Below are 23367 nucleotides of genomic sequence, written 5' to 3' on the forward strand. Positions count from 1 at the left end.
AAAGGGTTAAGGTTGGGTGGTTACATACAGGGTTGTAGTGGATGTGGTAGGTAGTAAAGGTTCTTTTGTGAAAAGTTTTATTGCATCGGCAATTGGCTGAAGTGTTCCGTAGGGGCCTACAATGTTAGGGCCTTTATGAAATTGTATATAGCCTAAGATTTTTTGTTCTATGAGTGTCAAGAATGCTGTAGCGATTAAGGCAGGAATAACTAGTAGGAGTAAATTAATTATAAACACGTTGTTAAGAGGAATTGAACCTCTGCTTCTAAAGTTTTAAGTTTTATGCAATTGCCAGGCTCTGCCATCTTAACGAGCCCTGTTCTTGGGAAAGAATAATAATTTATAAGATTGAGATGATAATCATCTGATTTGTGAGGGCGCTTTGTGAAACAGGCTCTATTTCTCTTGTCCTTTCGTATTGGGAGAAATATTTTATACATAGAAACTGACCTGGATTTCTCCGGTCTGAACTCAGATCAAGTAAGACTTTAATCGTTGAACAAACGAAACTTTAATAGCGGCTGCACCATTAGGATGTCCTGATCCAACATCGAGGTCGTAAACCCTGTTGTTGATACGGACTCTAAAATAGGATTGTGCTGTTATCCCTAGGGTAACTTAGTCTGTTGATCAAGTTATTGGGTCAATAAATGTAGATTTACTTAGACTAGTAAGGTCTTGGTATAGGTCTTTCAGGGGCTGTGCTGTACTCCAAGGTCACCCCAACCAAAATTTATAATACATAGACAGTGGGTTAGTGCCTGTGGGTTTTTAAGATACTAGTTTGTATTATTAAATTGAAGCTCCATAGGGTCTTCTCGTCTTATTTAGGTATATCTGTCTCTTCACGGATAGGTCTATTTCACTGATTAAAAGTAAGAGACAGTTAAACCCTCGTGTTGCCATTCATACAAGTCCTATTTAGAGAACAAGTTATTACGCTACCTTTGCACGGTCAGGGTACCACGGCCGTTAAACATGTGTCACTGGGCAGGCAGTGCCTCTAATACTGGTGATGCTAGAGGTGATGTTTCTGGTAAACAGGCGGGGGTAAAGTTTGCCAAGTTCCTTTTACTTTTTAAAATCTTTCCTGGAGGCATGCCTGTGTTGGGTTAACAGTTTGGGTAACAGTAATGATTAGGCTGTTAATTAACAGTAGTTGTTTGGGTCTCAGATAAGCTTATGAGGGGAGAATAACTTTATGTTACTTATACTATCATTATTGCTTCTATTAAGTAATAGGTTAGTCCAATATGTTTTAGGAGTTCAGTAGAATGAACAGAATTGGGAGGAAGGCAGCAAATCACACTGCCATTTGTGTACCTATGCAACAATCTTGCATGTTCTTCACATGTACCCCAAAACCTAAAATGCAATAAAAAAATAATTGAGTATTGAGCTCAAACGCTTTCTTGATTGGTGGCTGCTTTTAGGCCAACTATGGTAGTGAAATGTTTCACTCTGTATAAAAGGTTATTTCCTAGGGTCTAAAGAGCTGTCCCTCTTTAGACTAAGAATTAAATTTATAGAAGAGTTAAATAGTTCTGTAAGTAAATTTGAGGTTGAACTAAGATTCTGTCTTGGACAACCAGCTATCACCAGGCTTGGTAGGCTTGTCACCACTATCCTTAGATTTTCCCACTATTTTGCCGCATAGATGGGTGTGCTCTTTCAGCTATCCTTGGGTAGCTCGCTTGGTTTTGGAGCGCGTTGTTGAAGTTCTCTACACAAAGCTATTTCTAGTTAATTCATTATGCAGAAGGTAGAAGGGTTTGTCTTTGCTTTTTATGCTTTATTAGGTTTTTGTCTTTCCCTTACATGGTACTATATCTATTGCACCTAAGTATAATTTCTATCGCCTATATTTTTGTAACAGGTAAATGATTTAATTATTGTAGTTAAATAATATTTATATGAGGTTGGGGCTAGAGTTAGCTCAAAGTGATCAGCTGTTGGTGAGATCTTCCGGGTGTAGGCTGGATGCTTTAGTTTAAGCTACACTTTGATTCGTCCAAGCGCACTTTCCAGTACACTTACCATGTTATGACTTATCCCTTCTGTATCAGTGTGTAGTGGCTTATTGGCAAAATACTTTTATGTGATGTTTGAGGAGGGTGACAGGCGGTGTGTGCATGCTTCATAGCCTTATTTCAATCAAGCTCTCTATTCTTGATTTACTGCTAAATCCACCTTAGGTCTTTAGATTTCATAAAGACTAGTGCATATTTTCTAATTGAGAAAATGTAGCCCATTTCTTCCCACTTCATTGGCTGCACCTTGACCTAACGTTTTTATGACAATTCCTGTGCTTACTTTACAATCTTTAAGGAGTTTGCTGAAGATGGCGGTATACAGGCTGAGGGCGAGAGGTGGTAAGGTCTGTTGGGGTTTATCGATTATAGAACAGACTCCGCTAGGAGGATATAAAGCACCGCCAGGTCCTTTGCAGTTCAACCTATTGATTGCAGTGTTCTGATGAATAATTTTGTTGGTTAAGTTATTGAGGTTTAGGGCTAAGCACAGTGGGGTATCTAATCCCAGTTTGTACCTTAGCTATAGCGTATTCAGGGTATTGAAGCCACTTTCATAGAATATTTTACTCTAACTGGAGTTTTCTACAACTTAGTTACAGGTTAGCTTTATTGGGAAGAAAATCTTAAACACTCTTTACACCAGACTCTATTAACCTGAGTCAATCGTATGGTCACGGTGGCTGGCACGAAATTGACCAACTCTAATAGTCAGTGTAACTTAAACTTTCATTTATTGCTAAAAGTTTGACACTGCTGTTTCCCATGGGGGCGTGGCTAAGCAAAGTGTTTTGAGCTGCATGTGCGTGCTTGATACTCGCCCTTCACATTCTGATAATCTAGAAGGCATTTTCACAGGGCTGTGGATGCTTGCACGTGTAATCTCACTGAGAGCTAATGGAAAGGCTAGAACCAAACCTATGTGTTTATGGGGTGATGATTACCCGTCTAGACATTTTCAGTGTCTCGCTTTAAATATTAAGCGACATTAACTTGATACACACATATGTGAGCGATGGGCTCATATGGTTGGTGACTTTAAATTTAATTTACTAAAATATTAGTATCAGTATGTTTTCTGAAGGGTTTAATTCAAGGTATGTGAAGAGTAACCATGACCAATAGTATTTATTAGGATGTAGAGTAATTGCAGGTGTGGGCATGTTTGTTAGTTAGTGGGACCTATATTTAAGGGGTTATATTAGTAAGGGGTTGTCTCTTTATGATAGCTGACCCAGAAAATACAGACTAGATTCGGATCTTGAATGTTGTTTTTGGATATTAGATTGTGGTTTTGGGTTTATTGAGTATAATTAAATGTAAATACTAGTTAATTATTTATTATGTCCTGCAAGTATTGACTGAATAACACCTTATGTTTGGGATGGGGACCAAGACATTCAATATAGGTGTGATGATAGCATAGAGCCTGGCAAATCACATTCAGGTACCACAGCAAAATGGCTGATGCTGACTGATTATACCCCCAAAAGTTAAAATACTAAAGGCCTGTCATGCTCCCGTGATTGAGTTAAGAGAGTGATAGCACCACACCATCCTGATGTCTTATTTAAGAAGAACATATGAACGGTCTTAATGATATGCCCCTGAGGTAGGAACCAAATGCCAGATATAGTTCCAGTATAACCAAGCCCTGTCTATATGGGCCCGGAGTGAGAAGAGTGGCAGATGTGGGCAGGTTGCTGGTTTCACACAGGATGGCAGATTAAGAGACCAAAATATGCTAGAGGGTATCCATGTTGGGGAGGAGGATCAAAGTATAATGTGCTGTGTCCGATTAATCATGTGATGTATAAATGTACTATTAATGATTCTGTGTACTGAATGATATCCGTGTATTGTAATGTCCTGTATGTACTGTGTAGGTCTAAATGCATTATAGTTTGATGTGCAATTACAGTTCTTGCTTATAAGCATGTTTTATGATATTTTAATGTACATTTTAATTGAATGTACTATGTATGATTGAGCATTTATAGTATTATGTGTTATTCATGGGGATAAACAATAATGTACTAAGTACATAGCAGGGAAAAAGAATAATATATGTACTTGCATATTACTTATAGAAAGAGCATTCTATAATACAGAGAATAGTTTAAAATTAGAATTTCAGCTTTGGGTGTTGATGGTAGAATGAGGCATTCTTTCCCTGAGACTGTCCTGGGGAGTAAACGTTCTCCATTTCTGGTTTACAAGACCAGGGCATTCAATTGTACTACAAGGACGCTTATCACTTAAGTAGTTTGTTTTCAACTAGGGTGGAGAGGGGAATGAGGGTGAGAATAATAAGGAAATATATAATGGATGAAGTTTGGCCAATAGAAATAAAAGGGTATTCAACTGGCTGGCCTCCAATTCATCTAAGTATAAGTAGATCAGCTACTAGGGTTCAGAATAGGCTTTGACTGATGGGTTGGAATGCTATGCTTTGTTGTTTGGATGGATGTGTTATAGGGATAATTATTAGGATTAGAATGGAAAGTATGGGAGCTAGCATGCCCCCTAGTTTATTGGGGATTGATGGTAAGATGATTGCATATGCAAATAGAAAGTATCACTCTGGCTTAACGTGGGGTGGAGTAGTGAGGGGATTAGCTAGAGTATAGTTGTCTGGGTCAGTTAAAAGGTCGGGGGTGAATAAAGTTAGGCTTATTAGGAATAGGAGGAGAAAAATTAACCCCAGGATATCTTTGGTTGTGTAGTAGGGGTGAAATATGATTTTGTCGGGTTTGATGTCACTCCTGAAGGGTTATTTGATCCTGTTTCATGTAGAAACAAAAGGTAGATAGTTGCTAGGGCTGCAATAATGAAAGGTAAGATGAGGTGGAAACTAAAGAATCGTGTAAGGGTGGCCTTGGCTACTGAGAAGCTGCCTCAGATTCATTGCACAAGGTCAGATCCAGTATAGGGAATGGCTGATAGTAGATTTGTAATTACTGTAGCCCCTCAGAATGATATTTGGCCTCATGGAGGGATGTAACCTACAAATGCTGTGGCTATAGTTGTAAGTAGAAAGGTAATACTGATGTTCAAGTCTCCAAAAAGAGAAAAGATCCATAATACAGGCCTCAGCCAATAGGAAGAAAGAGGCGGATGAAGAATATGGAGGCACTGTTGGCATGTAAGTTAACATCTCGGGTGATATGGGCGACTGAGGAGAGGGCTGTTGACGTGTCTGGTGCGTAGTGTATGGCTAAGAATAAGCCTGTGGTAATCTGAATAATTAGGCAGATGCCAAGAAGTGAGCCGAAATTTCATCAAGAGGAAATGTTAGATGGTGTGGGGAGGTCGATGAATGAGCTGTTAATAATTTTTGTGAGTGAGTGTATTTTGCGGGGGATAATCATTAGGATTCTTATAGTTGAAGTACAACAATGGTTTTTCATATCGTTGATCATGGTTATAATCCATGTGGGACTATGGCATACGCTTTATTTTCGTTAAGTATTATTTTAAGTGATAGGATTTGTAGGGTTTGCTTCTAAGCCTTCACCTATTTATGGGGGCTTGGGGTTGATTTTTAGTGGTGCTGTAGGTTATGTAATTACGTTATATTTTGGTGGATCTTTTATAGGGCTTCTAGTTTTTAAAATTTAATTGGGTGGATTAACAGTAGTTTTTGGTTATACTGCAGCGATAGCAATTGATGAGCATCCTGAGACGTGAATATCAAGTACTGATATTTTGGGGTCTTGTTAGGTATGATGATGGAAATGACTATGGTAGGTTTATTGGGTGAGTGTAATGAGATGGTAGAGATTACTGTTAATTATAAGACTGTAGCAAGTTGAACAGTTTATGAGGGTGAGGGGCCGGGGTTAATTTATGAAGATCCTACAGGTGCTGCTTTATATAATTATGGGGTTTGAGTTGTTTTAGTTACTTGCTGGGCATTATCAGCATGCACATTTCGATTGAGCTCACTGGGGTGGGGGTTAAATGGTTAAAAGTAATGGGAGAGAGGGTGGGATAAAGAAAGATAGGAAGTAGAGCTTAATTAGGCCTTTTTGGGGTTCATAAAATAGATAAAATTAGTAAAACTGAGGTGAAGTTCTGGCTTGCAGTTAAGCTTGAATGGGCGTTTAAGTGATGAATAGCGGTTGAGTAAAAACCTAGTATATTAGAAAAGTAAAAAGCTTTGATTGGGGTGCTTAATTTTGTATTGTTGGCTATGAGGTTGAGTTCTATTGCTAGAAGAAGCCCTAAAATAGTTACGCCTAAAGCTGTTAGTTTAAGATAGTATGGTATAGTTATTTGAGGGAGTGAAGTAGAAGGAATACAATTAGAAATAAGAAACCCAGCGAAAACACTACCTTATTGCTAGGGGATTAATTGGGTTTATTAGTAGAGAGTTATTTTCATTGATTCTAAGAAAAGTTGTAAAGCAGGGTTGTCCTGTTAGAGTAAAGAAAATGATGCGGATGCTGTATATAGCTGTTAGGGAAGTGGCTAGGAGAGTAATTATCAGGGCTCAGGCACGGGTATACGACATATTGGCGGTTTCATTGATAAGGTCTTTTGAGTAGAAGCCTGTGAGAAAAAGTATACCTATGAGTGCAAAGCTGCTGAGGATGAGGGAGGAAGCAGTAAAGGGGAAGTTTTAAAGAGGCCTCCTATCTATCTTTCCAATGTCTTGTTCATTGTTGAGGCTATGGATGATAGATCCTGCAGACAGAAATAATATGGCTTTAAAAAAGGCATGGGAACAGATATGAAGAAAGGCTAGATGTGGTTGATTAATGCCGACTGTTACTATCATGAGGCCTAGTTGGCTTGAGGTTGAAAAAGCTACAATCCTTTTTATATCATTTTGTGTTAGAGCATATAATGCTGTCAATAGGGTGGTGATAGCTTTTAGTGATAGCATGAGTGTTTGAAAAAGCAAGTTGTCTGTCTTTGATTAAGGAATGAAAGCAGATAATTAAGAAGATTCCTGCAACGATTACTGTGCTAGATAGAGTGAAGCAGCGCTGAAACTGGAGTAGGTCCTTCTGTAGCCAAGGGTAGTCATAGGTGGAGATCAAATTGGGCTGATTTTCCTGTTGCAGCTAGGAGGAGGCTTATTAGAGGGCAGGAGTTTGGAGCAGAGTTAAGGATAAATATTTGTTGAAAATATCATGAGCTGGAGTATAGAAAGAATCACACTATTGCTAGAATAAAACCGATAGCACCAATAACAATTGTACAGAATTGCTTGGAGGGCTGCTGGGTTGGCGTCTGCTCGGCCATGCCATCAGCTGATTAGTAGAAAAGATGTAAGGCCTATTCCTTCTTACCCAATAAAAAGTTGAAACAGGTTGTTAGCGGTGCTTAGAATTAATATTGTAATAAGGAAGATGAGTAAATACTTGAGAAATTGGTTAATGTTTGGATCTGAATTTATATATCATATTGAGAACTCTACTACTGACCAGGTGACAAATAATGCTACGGGGGTAAATATTGTGGAAAAGAAGTCTAAAGTATAGTAATAATTTGATAGTTTGAATTGTTGTTCAATGTCAGCTTGAAATTATAGATTCTTGGCCTGTGAAGATAAATATTGTTATGGATAGAATACTAATAGTAAAAGCATATATGATAGCTAATTTTACATAATGCTGATATAAAATTTTTTGTGGGGGTTAATTAGAATAATTATGATAGGTGCTAGTAAGGGGACTACTGTTATTACGGTGGTGGAAAAATGCATTTTTTTTTTTACTTTTATTGGAGTTGCACCAATGTTTTTGGCTCCTAAGACCGATGGACAACTGCTATCCTTTAAAAGTTGACAAAGCCAGGCTGTTAGGCATGGGGGCATGACTTAGCAGTTCTTGCATACTTTCTCGGTAGGTAAGAAGTTATGGACTTCTGTTGTTAGACTCACAATAGAATGTTTTGATTAAACTACAGCTACATGGTGCAGGTCTATAATTGTCTTAGGGTTTAGGGTGAGGAGAAGGATTGGCCATATGCATTAGTATTAGTGTGTTTTCTCGTATGAAGAGGGGTTTGACATTACTAGTACTATATGTTAATGGTCCCCGCTGTGTTGAGGTAAATATGTGTCGTGAACATAGGGTTGTATGTAAAGCGATGTATTTGTTGATGAACAAAACATGTGGTAAGGAATGTGGTTCCAATAATCACGTGAAGGCCATGAAAGCCTGTAGCTATAAAGAATGTAGAGCCGTAAATTCCATCAGAAATACTGAAGGAAGCTTCAGAGTATTCTGAGATTTGTAGAAGGGTAAAGTCAATACCTAGTGTAATAGTTACGGCTAGTCCTTGAGTTGATTCTTCTCGGTTAGCCTGTATTAGGCTGTGCTGTGCTCAAGTAATTGTAACTCCTGATGCAGGTAGAATAGGTGTGTTTAGAAGTGGCACTTCTAGGGGTTGAAGGAGGAAAATGCCTGTGGGAGGTCAATGTTGTCCTGCTTGTGGGGTTGGGGCTGAACTAGAGTGGTAAAATGCGCAGAAGAAACCAGCAAAAAAGAAAATTTCTGAAATAATAAATAGGATCATTCTGTATCGGAGGCCTTTTCAAACGGGGCATAGTGCGGTGGCCTTGATATGTGCTCTCTCGGACTATATCATGTCATCATTGAAATATTGTTATTGCACTAGCCAATACTCCTGCAGTAAGGAGAAGAGTATAGTAGAAATAAAATCATGTAATTAGGCAGGAGGTTACTAGAAAGGCGGACAGAGCTCCTGTTAGTGCTCAGGGACTTGGATTGACTATGATATGCGTGTGTTTGGTGTGTCATTACGAATTATCGTATAGATAGAGGCTGACTAAAAGTGTGAAAACATAGGCTTGAATTAGAGCTACGCCCAATTCTAAGATAATTAATAGGATGATAATAATAATAGTAATTGTGGAAGAAGAGAGGTAGATGGATAGAATAGTTAATGTGGTTTCTCCCAGTAGGTGCATTAGTAGGTGACCTGCTGTGATGTCAGCTGTTAATCGTATGTCTAGTGCTACTGGTTGAATAAAAAGGCTGATTGTCTCATTGACGATTAGTATAGGAATAAGTGGGATAGGTGTTCCTTGGAGTAAGAAATGGGCTAGAGATATTTTGTTTTAAATCGAAATCCTGTGAGTACAGTGGATGCTCACAAGGGAATTGCTATGCCTAAATTTATTGATAGTTGAGGTGTTTTTTCCACGCCTGAAAAAGCCGCAGACACTCAACAGGAGCCCATGAAAGCAGCTGGGAGGGAGGTTCTACCTACCTTGCAAAGCCACAGGGGAAGAGCTGCTCAAGGCTGTGGGAGCCCACTGCTTGCATCAGAGTGACCTAGATGTGAGACATATTGTCAAAGGTGATTATTTTGGAACTTGAAGATTTGACTGCCCTGCTGGATTTTGAACTTGCATGTGCCCTGCAACCCCTTCATTTTAGACAATTTCATTTGAAATGGCTTTATTTACCCAATGCCTACACCCGTTATTTTATCTAGGAAGTAAATAACTTGCTTTTCATTTTACAGGCTCATAGGTGGGAGGGACTTGCCTTGTCTTGTCTTGGATGAGACATTGGACTATGGAGTTTATGCTGAAATGAGTTAAGCCTTTAGGGAACTATTGGGAAAGCATGATTGGTTTTGAAATGTGAGGACATGGGATTTGGAAGGACCAGGGGCAGAATGGTATGGTTTAGCTGTGTCCCCACCCAAATCTTACCTTGAATTCATATGCATTGTGGGAGGGACCCAGTGGGAGACAGTTGAGTCATGGGGGCAGGTCTTTCCCATGTTGTTCTCATACTTTTTGGGCTCTGGGGTACATGTGCACCTCCTGAATCCTGCAGGATTGTTGCATAGGTACATACGTGCCATGGTGGTTTACTGTCTCCATCCCCCTGTTGCCCACATCAGGCATTTCTCCCGATGTTATGCCTCCCCACCCTCCCCGCCCCACACTGTCCCCTCCATCCCCCCAATACCTACCTCAGTGAGTGTTGTTCCCTTCCCTGTGCCAAAGTATTCTCATTGTTCGTCACCCGCCTATGAGTGTTTGGTTTTCTGTTCTTGTGTCAGTTTGCCGAGAATGATGGTTTCTATATTCATCCATGTCTCTACAAAGGACATGAACTCCTCACTGTTTTTTGTGCCTGCATAGTATTCCATAGTGTATATGTGCCACCAACCCAAATGCCCAAAAAAATCATTGATGGGCATTTGTGTTGGTTCCAGGTGTTCGGTATTGTAAACAGCACCACAGGGAACATATGTGTGCATGTGTCTTTATAATAGAATTTATTTATAATCCTTTGGGTATATACCCAGTAATGGGATTGCTGGGTCAAATGGAATTTCTATGTCTAGGTCCTTGAGGAATGGCCACACTTTCTTCCATAATGGTTGAACTAATTTACACTCCCATCAACAGTGTAAAAGCGTTCCTTTTTATCCACATCCTCTCCAGCATCTGTTGTCTCCAGATTTTTTAATGATCACCATTCTAACTGGCATGAGTTGGCATCTCAATGTGGTTTTGATTTGCATTTCTCTAATGACCAATGATGATGAGCATTTTCTCATTGGTTGTTGGCCACATAAATGCTTTCTTTTGAAAAGTGTTCATCTCCTTCACCCATTTTTTGTTGGTTTTTCTCTTGTAAATCTGCTTTAGTTCATTGTAGATTCTGGATATTGGCCCTTCGTCAGATGGGTAGATTGTGAATTTTTTTTCCCATTCCTTTGGTTGCCACTTCCCTCTAATGATTGTTTCTTTTGCTGTACAGAAGCTCTTAAGTTTAATTAGATCCCATTTGTCTTTTGTTGCCATTGCTTTTGATGTTTTAGTCATGAAGTCCTTGCCTATGCCTATGTCCTGGATGGTATTTCCTAGGTTTTCTTAGAGGGTTTTTATGGTGTATACCCACAACCATCTGATCTTCAACAAACCTGACAAAAACAAGCAATGGGGAAAAGATTCCCTGTTTAATAAATGGTGTTGGGAAAACTGGCTAGCCATGTGCAGAAAGCAGAAACAGGACCCCTTCCTGACACCTTACACCGAAATTAACTCCAGATGGATTAAAGACTTAAACATCAGACCTAACACCATAAAAACCCTAGAAGAAAATCTACGCAAAACCATTCAGGACATAGGCGTAGGCAAGGACTTCATGACCAAAACGCCAAAAGCATTGGCAACAAAAGCCAACATAGACAAATGGGACCTAATCAAACTCCACAGCTTCTGCACAGCAAAAGAAACAGTCAGTAGAGTGAATCGGCAACCAACAGAATGGGAAAAAATTTTTGCAGTCTACCCATCTGACAAGGGGCTGATATCCAGAATTTACAAAGAACTAAAATAGATCTACAAGAAAAAAACAAACAAGCCCATTCAAAAATGGGCAAAGGATATGAACAGATACTTTACAAAAGAAGACATACAAGAGGCCAACAAACATATAAAAAAATGCTCATCATCACTGGTCATTAGAGAAATTCATTGGTCATTAGAGAAATGCAAATCAAAACCACATTGAGATACCATCTAACGCCAGTTAGAATGGCGATCATTAAAAAATCTGGAAACAACAGATGCTGGAGAGGATGTGACGAAATAGGAACACTTTTACACTGTTGGTGGGAATGTAAATTAATTCAACCATTGTGGAAGACAGTTTGGCGATTCCTCAATGACCTAAAAATAGAAATCCCATTTGACCCAGCAATCCCATTACTGGGTATATATCCAAAGGATTATACATCATTCTACTATAAGGACACGTGTACACGAATGTTTATTGCAGCACTGTTTACAATAGCAAAGACCTGGAACCAACCCAAATGCCCAACGATGATAGACTGGATAGGGAAAATGTGGTACATATACACCATGGAATATTACGCAGCCATCAAAAACGATGAGTTCACGTCCTTTGTAGTGACATGGATGAACCTGGAAACCATCATTCTCAGCAAACTGACACAAGAGCAGAAAATCTAACACTGCATATTCTCACTCATAGGTGGGTGTTGAACAATGAGAACACATGGACACAGGGAGGGGAGCACTACACACTGGGGTCCGTGGGGGGGAAATGGGGGAGGGATGGGGTTTTGTGGGGAGGTGGGAAGAGATAGCATGGGGAGAAATGACAGATACAGGTGAGGGGATGGAAGGCAGCAAACCACACTGCCATGTGTGTACCTATGCAACAATCTTGCATGTTCTTCACATGTACCCCCAAACCTAAAATGCAATAAGAAAAGAAAAAAAAAGCTATTTACGACAAACCCACGGCCATATCATACTGAACGGGCAAAAACTAGAAGCATTCCCTTTAAAAACTGGCACTACTCAAGGATGCCCTCTCTCACCATTCCTATTTGACATGATGGTTTTATCAGGAGTTTACCTGCACAAGCTCTCTTCACCTGCCACTATCCATGTAAGATGTGACTTGCTCCTCCTTGCCTTCCACCATAATTGTCAGGCCTCCCCAGCCATGTAGAATTATAAATCCATTAAACCTCTCCCCTTTGTAAATTGCCCAGTCTCAAGGATGTCTTTATCAGCAGGGTGAATGTGGACTAATACACCACCCATCGTGAGTGGGTACATCCAATCAGCTATAAGACCCATGTGGAACAGAAAGACAAAGAAAAGGTGAACTCACTCTTTCTTCTGCAGCGGGGACACTCTTCTTCTCCTACCCTTGCACCACACAATGACAGGTTATCTGGCCTTTGAACTTCACAACTTTCACCACTCCCCTGTTCCCCATCCTGGGTTCACAGGCCTTCAGCCTCAGACTGAGAATTACACCACTGGTTTCCCTGGTTATGAAGCTTTTGGACTTGGACTAAGCTACGCTGCAGCTGCTCTGGTTCTCCAGCTTGAAAATAGTCTATCATGGGACTCCTCAACCTCCATAATGACACGAGTCAAGCACCTAATAATCTCCTATCTGTTTATCATCTCTCTGTCTCCCTACCTACTCACCTACCCACCTATATATCCACCCATCCTATTGGTTCTGTCTCTGGAAAAGCCTAATATAACTGGCAAAAGATAAAAAGGTCAACCTGAGACAAAGCCTAGAAAATGTAGCAGACACTGGCTAAATGCTCACCAAATACATTTTTCTCTTAAGTAAATTTTGCAAAACTCCTCTCATATATACGAGAGACCATGTCAGCAGTTCTTGCCATAAATAGTGAACAAAAGTGATTTGTCACTTGCAGTTCAGTGACAGAAGTTACGTAAGAACCGGCCTTGTCCTTGCACTCCCTTCTTCCTGTCTACCAGCTGGATGATGTCAGGACAGCCCTTAACTGTGTATTGAAAGAGACCATCACATGGCAGGAGCCTGAGTCCCTGAATAGTTGCCTGGAGAAGAGGCCCACTCCCACACTCTCTAAATTTGGACCGCGGAGTGGAGTGAATAGAAAAGAAACACTCACTGTGTTGATCCATTGAGATTTTGAAATTGTAATAGAAGCCAGCATCATTTACAAGTAGAGCCTAAATGGGGGAAAAGAGGGAACATTATGTAACAAGAGCTAAATTTATGTACACTTAGGAAGTGAATGTCCAGATTCAAAGAACAGATAAATTGCTTGGTAATTCCGTATGTCACTAAATATTCCCCTTGGATTCCTGTCAGTGGTCAGCTTCTCCTATCCATTTAAAAATAATGCATTTTCAGCACGTTTGTGGGTACAGTTATTATATGTTGCCCAAACTGACTGCACTGTAATAGATTCCCAAAGGAGGTGAGATTTCTCTCCACTGGAGAGAAGTTTGTTTGGTAGTCAACAAAGTGCAAGAGTGTATTTTCTGAGAACCTTGCTTAGGAGCTCAAAATTTAAATTTGCAACATTGGCTTAGCATCTTGTTTAAGATAATGAAAGTTGCTTCCATTGGAGATATAATATTCAGAATGCCCATTGTGTATATTTTTCCAATTAATTGGACTTTAATTACTTCACAGAAAATCTATAAAAAGAGTCATCAAAGTTTTGAAGATGAGAACAAGCTAGTTCATATTCCATTTACTTTCCATAGAGCTATCTCACCATGAAACCGAAGAAAAAAATAGCCTATTTAATTTTCTTCTGTTGAAGTTTATGAAAGGCCCAATAGAGGCTACTATCTCTAATTTTTAAAAGAGATAATTATTTAGAAATACAAATGCCAAGAAATAAAATAGACTCAGGTATGCTGTGCTGAATCAAGGTGACCCTTCATGTTAGTTTCTTATAGCACTTTTTGTGTGTGTGTGTTTGTATACACAAATTTACACACACACACACACACACACACACACACACTTGCATATCTGCTCATTATTCAGCCCAAGCAAGGTAAAAAAAAAAAATCCAACAAGAATGTAGTAACATAAAGCTAATTCCTTGATTTTTCTCATTTCCATATTTTTTTCTGGGGCACTTTCACTTGCCTACATTAGAGGGTAAAATAAAATGGATTATATTTGTAAATGTTGAAGAAAATGTATTTAACCTCAAGTACTGAATATATAGTTGAGTGGGAAAAGGGCAAAGATGCCACATTTGAGTAAGAACATAATAGTTTAACTAGAAGGAAGTTGTTCACAGTCAGCTGGTGAGAGGAGCTTGTGTACCATGGATGCAAACAGGGGACTGGGTGGTAAGGGAAAGAATACTGACTGTGATCTGGGCTGTACCCTGCCCTTTACTCCATTACAGCATTGGTGTTAAATGGAGAGGAAGCCACTTTTAAATCCCATCCTAAATATGTCCAATGTGGTCAATGGAAAAAAAAAAAAAAGTTTCGGCATTTGGAGCAGTATAGCAGACTAGATAGGAAGCTAGAAGCTAAATAAAAAGCGAAACCTGAAATTAAAAACCCATCAAAATCTAACAGTTCAGTATGGTTAGGATATATCCTTATCTAGAGGGAGATGATTGCCCTTGAGGGCATCTCAAAAATCTCTTTCCAGATCTGAACTTTGATGCTGTAAGATTCTGAGTTGAGAGATAACTGCCTTAATATTTTGTATTTGATTTGGAATTTCAAATCTTCAAGTCCTGGATGCAATTGCAACAATGCTTATTTTCTGACCACGGCTACTGATACCTACTTCATAATACTGTTGAGTATTTTCCTGTAGCCTGAATTAGTTTAACGTTTCTGACAAGTAATTGCAATGGCTTCACTCCATGATATGTCTCTCAGGACACTCTTGGAAATTAAATGTTACTTCTCAACAGTTATTTGCTTACTTCATCCTCATTTTACTGAATAATCATTAAAAAACTTTCAAATTTAAATATCCCTGCTCTGTTATCTGAAAGTTCTGGCAAGACAGGGAAGCTGGATGAAACGAAGCCAACCCTGGTCTCTTCGATCTTTTTCAGTAATCACTCAATCCATTGGCATTGAGTGCATCCCAAGTCTGGGGCTTTATGGAGTTTTAATGGTCTGTGCTCACTGGGGTCCTGGTTTATTTTCAGCAACCACAGCTGAAAACTGCTGCAGTTTAGAAGTGGCCCAAATCTTTTTAACAATATTAAAAATACCTAACCTCACAAGAGCAAAAGAATGAACTATTTTTTATTTTGTTTTTGAAAAGTTTTTTTTTCTTTTTTTTTGCAAGATTCCTGAAGATTTATTCTGGCTGAAAAAATAAGTAGGAAGGGTTCCAAGACCCATGCAGGTGATCTGGTGACAATGATTAGACACTTTATCTGGGTCCAGTTGGTTTTAAGGGCTTGCCCCTCATTTTAGGCATGGTTTCTTCTAGAAGAGTTATATGAGGTTACCTGACTACAGAATTTGGAGGAGAAAATATTATCCTCCTCATTTAAAGAAGTTCAGTCAATGAGACATTCATGACTTGTTTAAATTTAACAAAACAGAGTTATGCTGAATTCTAAGCTCAGCTAATCCACAGAAGCATGGGGTAGCAGAGAGGTCTTGGGCTTTGAACACAGACACACTTGATTTGATTCTAGAAGCTACTGCTTACTAGGTGTACATCCTTTTACATCTTAGTAATCTCTGAGTGTCAGATTTCTAAAAATCAAAATACAGTCCAACTTACAGGCTTTATAAATTATCAAAAAATACCTTTCATGTATCCAAACTATAATCAATAATAATAAATGATAACCACTATTATTACATTGCTTGTATTAATCCCAACACACTGCTTAGTTTAAGGCTGACAACTGTGATATAAATCATGGTATAGCCCAGGAATGTTATTTAGAAAGCCTTAAGTTCTATTCCCTTCCCTTGACCACTCAACATGGTAGTTTCTTCTTCATCAAAAGCACAATATATAGGTCTGATGTTTTCACAAAGAAGGCTGTGTGTATTAGCTAATGGAAAAGCGAAAATTTGCATTCTTCTCCCAATGTTCCCTCTCTTAATTCTATTGTGTGATCACAGGCAAGTAAGTACAATTTTTCATTTCTTTGAGAGGAAGGGCAGAGGACTTTATCTGCTGTATCTCCGTAATTATTTCCAAGACACGAGTGAGAGTGAGTGCAATATTGTCCCTCAAGTACTTGGCATTCCTTGGAAGAAAACATGATGTAATTGTGCTTTAATAACTTGCATGAAAATGTATCCTAGGGCCATAAAATGTTTCTCTACAACATTAGATCTAGGCGAGTTATTATGATTACCTCTTAAGAAGTGTTCGGATTAACAGATATATGATGATAAAGTCCATTACAAAGGCAGAGTCAGAAGGAAGAAGTATAGAAGAGTACCCTGATATTTCAGTGCTTTTTAGTCATGAACATTTTAAACAGAGAAGTTCTTTTATCACGTCTGCTGCCAGGCTCAGTGGGGGAATACCTGAACAAGGAGGTCTGTCCTGAATATCTTTTCTATCTCCCTACTTCCCCTACATTAGAAGCTTTCTTACAGAAACTCCTCTCTGTAGCCATGCTTAATGTTAGGTGTCGACTTCACTGAATAGAGGGATGCCTAGATGGCTGATGAAGCATTGTTTCTGGACATATCTCTGTGGGTGTTTAAAGAAAAGATTGTTATGTGAGTTGGTGGACTGAGTGGGGAAGATTTGTGCCCAATGTGGATGCACATGATTCAATCAACTGGGGGTCCCAATGGAACAAACAGGTAGAAAAAGCATCAGTTCTCTCCTTCTCTCTTCAGGAAAGGGACACTCATTTCCTGCCCTTGGATATCAGAATTCCAGGTTCTTCAGGCTTTGAACTCTAAAACTTATACCTTTACCATCTCAAACCTCTCAGATCTTTGGTCTTGGATTGAGGATTACAGCATTGGCTTCTTTACTTTCCAGGCCTTTGGACTTGTTCTAAGACCTATTACTGGCTTCTCTGGGTCTCTAGCTTACAGGCAGCCTATTATGAGACTTCTCAGCCTCTATAATCATGGGAGCCAATTCCCCCCTAATAAGTCCCTTTCATCTATCTATCTATCTGTCTACATGTTTTTCTATCTATCTGTCAATCATCTATCTGTCTGTCTGTCTATCCATCCTGCCTATCTATCTATCTACTGATTTTTCTATCTATCCTATTGGCTCCTTCTCCAGAAAACCCTGACTAATGTAGCATGTGTATAGGCAATGATATGGGAGTCAAACCACTTGGGTCTACCAGTTTAGCCCCACCAAGCTATGTGATTCGTTACAACATTCATTCAGTGAACACTGAGTACCTTCTGTGCTAGGTGTTATAGATATGAAAATATATATAACATGATTATTGACTTCAGTTGAAAATGGCTTAGTGGAGGTACCAGATGTGCATAAATAAATCTATTTAATTCTTAAAACGTTTTATGGCTGATTTCCCATAGTTGATAATTCTTAGCCAATTACAGTAATTTCATCCTTCATTCCACCCACCCACCCCGCCCTCCTGCTATTGATGAATTCAGGGATAGACCTTTAAGTCTAAGCTAACTTCAATACTAAACCATTAGGTGTAATTTTCTTAGACACTTCTGGAAAAAATGTCATCTTGCTCTGAAGAGGTCATCTAATGCTCTTAAGGTACACCACCTTAGAATGTTGTTAAATCTGCCAGTTGCAGAGTAGAGCATGGTTCAAGTAGAGCATGGTTCAAGCAAGCTGAAGTTGTCTCGCTCTGCCTGTGGACTTAATGCTATCTAGGCTAGTAAATGACTTTATTGTTTTAACCCAGTCTGAAATAAATTTTTACTTACTTGCAGCCAGAACCATCATAGCTGAATGCTAGTTTAATGCTTTCCATATCACATGGTCATGAAAGTCTCCTTTGATTCTTGTTGAAAACTCAAATTCTTGGGTAACCCTTAGGGATAATCTGACCCACTAGGACTGACCTAAGGCCCGGGAATCAGGGTTTTTTAATAAGTGTCCCAGGTGATCTTCATCTTTAGCTATAGTTCAGATCATTGTTCTGACTGCTAGAATAGGGACACAAATTAAGTGCAGGTTTACCAACTGACTCAGCCTGTAGGATTTAGGGATGGTCTTCTCAAACAAGGGGACATTTGAGCTGTGCCTTGAAGAATGAGTGGGGGCTTGCTATGCTAAGAAGATGTGGAAAGGTGTTCCCAACAAAGGAAGTCTCAACAAAATATTTCTCTCTCGGGGCTTTATTTTCTCATCTATAAAATGAGGATATTATAAAAGAAAGCCTTGGACTTGACCAAGATGGCCAATTAAAAGCAGCTACAATATTCAACAATCCTGGAGAGAAATGAAAATGGCGAGTGAATTCAAGACCTTCAACTGAAATATCCAGGTTCTCACATTGGGACTGCCTAGACAAACAGCTCAACCCACAGAGAATGATGAAAAGCAGAATGGGTGATGGCCCACCTGGGAGTGGCACAGAGCCAAAGGAACCACTACCCCAGCCAAGGAAAGTGGTGAGTGACTGTGTGATCCCCCCTGGGAAATCACACATCTCCCACAGTTCTTCGCAACCAGCAGATGAAGAGATGCCCTCTAAGCTCACACCACCGGGGCCTTTGGCCTGATACAGAGAGCTGTGTGAAGTCCCTGCAGAGCAGCTGCTGGGGCACTCAGAGAGACCCAGGAGTTCTGCATACTTTGGCCACAGGATTTTTGGCAAGGTAGGAGATCCATTCCTACATACCCCTAGGAGGGGAGCTAAATCCAGGGACTGTGCAGCATCATTCTGCAAGCTCCACTTCCATGACATCTCACAAGTTAAGACCCATTTGGCTTGGAATTCCAGCTAGCCAGTGGCAACAGGCTGGAGTCTGCCTGAGAAAGACCAAGTTCCTGGGGAGACGGGTGGCTGCCATTCTGCAGTCTGGAGGACTCAGCTGTTCCAGCCTGCTAGCTCTGGAGAGTCCAGACAGCCCAGATGAAGAAGAGCCCCCCACAACACAGCACAGCTCTGCTACCATAAAGCAGCCAGACTGCTTCCTTAAGCAGTCTGATCCCCTTCCTCCTGATTGGGTGAGACCTCCCAACAGAGGTCTCCAGCCATCTCCATCAGGCACAATTTGGGCTGGCAATGGGTCAGCATGTCTCTGGGACTCAGCTTCCAGATGAAAAAAGCAGGCTGAAATCTTTGCTGTTTGGCAGTCTTCAATGATAATACTTCAAGGTACATGAAAAACCAAAGCAACTAGGATCTGGAGTGGACCCCTAGCAATCTGCAGCAGTCTTACAGAAGAGTAGCCTGACTGTTAAAAGAAAAATGGAAAACAACAAAAGCAGCATCAACAAAAAGACTCCACAAAAACCCCATTCCAGGTTCAGCAGCCTCAAAGATGGAAAGTAGTTAAGCCCACAAAGATGAGAAGGAATCAACCCAAAAACTCTGAAAACTCAAAAAGCCAGAGTGCTTTCTCTCTCTAAATTACTGCAACATCTTTCCAGGAAGAGCACAAAACTGGGCCAAGGCTGAGATGGCCAAAGTGACAGAAGTAGGTTTCAGAATGTGGGTGATAATGAACTTTGATGAGCTAAAGGAGCATGTTGTAACCCAATGCAAAGAAGCTAAGAATCATGATAAAACAGTACAGAAACTAAGAGCCAGTTTTGAGATGAAAAGAACCATCCTAATGGAGCTCAAAAACATAACACAAAAAATATACAATGCAATCACAAGTATCAATAGCAGAATTTCAGAGTTTGAAGAGTATCTTTCTAAAATAAGAGAGGCAGACAAGAATAGAGAAAAAATAAAGAATGAAAAGGAATGAACAAAACCTCTGAGAAATGTGGATTACATAAAGAGACTGAACCTATGATGTATTAGGGTACCTGAAAGAGATGAGGAGAATGGAACCAAGTTGGAAAACATACTTCAGGATATCATTCAGAACTTCTTCAACCTAGCAAGACAGGAAAACATTCAAATTCTAGACCTGCAGTGAACCCCAGTAAGATACTACTCAAGAGGCTCAACCCCAGGACACATAATCATCAGATTCTCTAAGGTCAAAATGAAAAAAAAGGTAAGGGCAGTCAGAGACAAAGGCCACATCACCTACAAAGGGAAGCCCATTAGACTAACAGTGAATCTCTCAGAAGAAATCATAAAAGCCAGAAGATATGGGGGGGGGGGCAATATTCAACATTCTTAAAAAAAATGTATTTCCAACCTGAAATTTTATCTGACCAAACTAAGCTTCATAAGAAAAGGAGAAATACGATATTATTTGTACAAGCAAATACTGGGGAATTTGTCTCCACCAGGGCTGCCTTGCAAGAGCTCCTGAAGGAAGCACTAAATATGGAAAGGAAAAACTTACTAGTCACTACAAAAGCACACTGAAGTACACAGACCAGTGACACTATGAAGCAACCACATAGACAAGTCTGCAAAATAACTAGCTAGCATCATGATGACAGGATCAAATTCACATATAACAATACTAAGCTTAAATGTAAATAGGCAAAATGCCCCAGTGAAAAGACACAGAATCACATGCTGGATAACGAGCCAAGACCCATTGGTATGCTGTCTTCAAGAGAGCCACCTCACATTCAAAGGAACACATAGGCTCAAAATCAAGGGATGGAAGAAAATTTACCAAATGGAAAGCAGTGAAAAGCAGGGATTGCCATACTTGTTTCTGATAAAACAGAGTTTAAACCAACAAAGATCAAAAAAGACAAGGACATTACATAATGGTAAAGGATTCAATTCAACAATAACTAGCTATCCTAAATATATATACACCCAATACATGAGCACCCAAATTCATAAAGCAAATTCTTAGAGACCTGCAAAGAGACTTAGACTCCCACACAAAAATAGTGGGTGACTTTAACACCTCACTGACATTATTAGACAGATCTTCAAGGAAGAAAATTACAAAGATACTCAGAACCTCAACTCAGCTCTGGATCAAGTGGACCTGATAGATATCTACAGAACTATCCACCCAAAACAACAGAATTAACATTCTTCTAAAAAAGACATACAAGTGGATAACAAACATATGAAAAATAGCTCAACATCAGTGACCATTAGAGAAATGGAAATCAAAACCGCAATGAGATATTATCTCACACCAATTAGAATGGCTATTATTAAAAGTTAAAAAACAACAGATGCTGGCAAGATTGCAGACAAAAAGAAATGCTTTTACACTGTTGGTGGAGTATAAATTAATTAAACCATTGTGGAAGACAGTGTGGTGATTCCTCAAAGACAGAGACAGAAATACCATTTGACGGAGCAATTCCTTTATGGGGTATATACCCAGAGGGATATAAATCATTCTATTATAAAGACACATACATGCTTATTTTCATGGCAGCACTATTCACAATAGCAAAGACATGGAATCAACCTAAATGCCTATCACTGATAGACTGGAGAAAGAAAATGTGGTGCATATACACCATGGAATACTATGCAGCCATAAAAAGGAAGGAGATTATGTCATTTGCAGGGACATGAATGGAGTTGGAAGCCATTATCCTCAGCAAACTACTGCAGGAACAAAAAACAAAACACCTCATGTTCTTACTTAGAAGTGGGAGCTGAACCGTGAGAACACATGGATACATCAGGGGGAACAACACATACTAGGGCCTCTACGGGGGTGCGGGTGAGGGGAGAACAAGCCCCAGGAAGATTAACTAATGGATGCTCTGCTTAATACCTAGGTGATGGATGATCTGTGCAGCAAACCACCATGGCACCCAAGTTTACCTAGGTAACAAACCACATCCTGCGCATAAACCCCTGAACTTAAAAGTTGAAGAAAATAATAAAGAATTAAAAAATGTATATATGAATGTATTTATTCCTGGTGGTTTAAGGACACAGATTATGCTTCCTTAGGCACTTTTTCTCCCTTTTTCTAAATACATTTATTTGTGATATGTCCTTGCTACCTATATTGGGCAAATTTAACAATTTACTACTACTTTATGAATAAAATGCATTTTTTTCTCCATTGGAAAGCTATCCCAGTTCCTTCACTGGGTCTATTTTTCCCAATTATCAGTGTATTTGAACTCTATTACTCTACTGGCACCAAGCCACAGCCACTCACCCAGTCCATACCAGTCTGCACTCTGGTAGGATACCGCTGCTGAGCTGAGGAATGACAGAGGTGGCATCATAGGTCCTCATATCTCTGATACAGCCAACCACTTCAGAGAAGAGTGACACTGATTTGCTCTCAACTGAAGGCAAATATTTGCTGTTATTAAAATTTTTTTTTTTTTTTCATTTTTAGGCAAACGTATTTGCCTACTTCTTCAATTCCTACTACAATACCTTGAGCTTTCTGTAAGCCAGAACAAATTCAACCTTCCTTTATATTTCTATGTGTTGGCTTTGTGTATGGAAGAAGGCAACTTTTTAAACATATCCTGAAATCACTAATATTTTGTCTCATTTTTCTCTTTTTTTTAAACCAACATCTGTGGTACCCTGATGTAACAATAATTACGAAGTGGAAGATTAGTCAATGCCATGAAAACAGGAGACATATGAATAGAGTTAGAGAGATGTTGCTCATGGAAAATAAACATTTACAGCAAATAGGAATAAATATGTGGCTCCCTTATTGTATTAAGGTAACACAGATCAGCCTTAAGTGCAAATAAAAAATGTAATCTTTATGTTAAATGACTTTTTCCTTAACATGAGAAAAGGAATGGACTTTTAATATTTGTTGTATTTACCCCCCCTTCAGGCTTTTTACTAAAGGTTTATTCTTTTTCAGTACTTTCCATGTTTATTGTACTTAGTTTAGCATGGCTTATCACATTGTTTTGACTTCATTTGTTGTTTTGTTTTATTTTTGCCAGAGTTGAAGTTGGGCGTTGTTCCATATTTCATCTGACAGTCCTGGCAAGTCCTGGGGCACTGAGCTAATTGCTCA

The 23367-nt window shown here is 39.4% G+C and overlaps 1 protein-coding gene across 1 annotated transcript in view; it reads left to right on the plus strand.

The window, feature by feature from the left end:
* Positions 1 to 23367, plus strand: part of AGBL1 (AGBL carboxypeptidase 1) — a 945533-nt gene that overhangs the window by 879915 nt on the left and 42251 nt on the right. The gene's annotated exons all lie outside the window — the stretch shown is intronic.

This window comes from Saimiri boliviensis, chromosome 5 (genome assembly GCF_048565385.1).
Source record: "Saimiri boliviensis isolate mSaiBol1 chromosome 5, mSaiBol1.pri, whole genome shotgun sequence".
In the NCBI taxonomy this organism is placed as follows: Eukaryota; Metazoa; Chordata; class Mammalia; order Primates; family Cebidae; genus Saimiri; species Saimiri boliviensis.